Source organism: Gracilinanus agilis, chromosome 3 (genome assembly GCF_016433145.1).
Source record: "Gracilinanus agilis isolate LMUSP501 chromosome 3, AgileGrace, whole genome shotgun sequence".
Classification (NCBI taxonomy): domain Eukaryota; kingdom Metazoa; phylum Chordata; class Mammalia; order Didelphimorphia; family Didelphidae; genus Gracilinanus; species Gracilinanus agilis.
The window spans coordinates 324,314,430-324,315,443 of record NC_058132.1 but is presented as its reverse complement, the minus strand read 5'-3'; the positions used below and the strand labels follow the sequence as shown (position 1 = coordinate 324,315,443).

Here is a 1,014-nt window from a genome sequence, read left to right as displayed (position 1 = left end):
ATCTGACAAAATTTCAAATCAACTTGCAGTAAGATTCTTCCGAAATTTCTCGTATGAAATTCAATATATAACACCACTAGTAAAAAATCTTAAATAATAAAAACCATCTTTCCTCCATCTTCCACAGAAAGAGCAAAATAGTGGATAAACTTCTCAACCATTTTACAAAAAACTTGAGGTATAAAAACAAGAAATAAGATAATGGAGTTTTTCTGATTTTATAACACGTTTATCAGGGGAGAGCGCGAACGCAGTCCCCCACTACCACAAATTATGCAGTCGAGTTTCCCGCATTTGGGGAAATCGCAGGGGTCAGCCCATCCGGAGTGCAATGGATAAGCCTCGCCCTGGGGAAACCACCTTCGTGATCATGGAATCACCCCTGCCAGGTAAGTATGCTTTGCTCCACACTACACCCCCGTGCCCTCAACAAACACACACCTTACACATACGACGACCACGCCGACACGCCTCCACTACGACACACCGAATCTCCAAAACTCACAAATCATCTTTTCAAGCAGCACCACTAATTCACTGCCCTCAAATTCTCAAAACACGCCTCAGGAAACGAGATGAGTCCGATTCAAACCCCACCGCGACTCTCCTTCTCATCTGCATACTACCGCCCCTTTTGTGACCTCACTCGCTCACTTCCAGTCGCTGCAATCTGGTTAGCCAGCTGCCAATTCCTACCAACTCAATTCGCTTCCTTTCTTTTTTGCCTTCTCATGTCCAGACCAGCCTCTTTTAAAATGAGGCCTCACTTCCGTACACCTCCTTTCTCGCCACCTTTCCCAATCTGTCGCTGCTCGTCGCTTGCATACTTTTACCGAGAAGCCCTTTCCCAGAACTCCTTCAGCCTTACAACAGGAAGAAGCAATCCCTGCGCCTGAGGGCATCATCTCCCTCTTGGACCATTTCCACAGCCTCCCGCTTAGCCTCTCTCTTCTGCTTCTAGTCTCTCTCCTAGTCATCCAGCCATTCTATCTGCCAAATGATTTTCCTCACCAC

At 46.4% G+C, this 1,014-nt stretch overlaps 1 non-coding gene across 1 annotated transcript; it reads right to left on the bottom strand.

Annotated features, from left to right (window-relative positions):
- Positions 1–233: 233 nt before the first annotated feature.
- Positions 234–397, bottom strand: LOC123243428. The gene has a single exon (XR_006505957.1). It is a non-coding gene; the product is annotated as a U1 spliceosomal RNA (small nuclear RNA).
- Between the last annotated feature and the right edge of the window lie 617 nt (positions 398–1,014).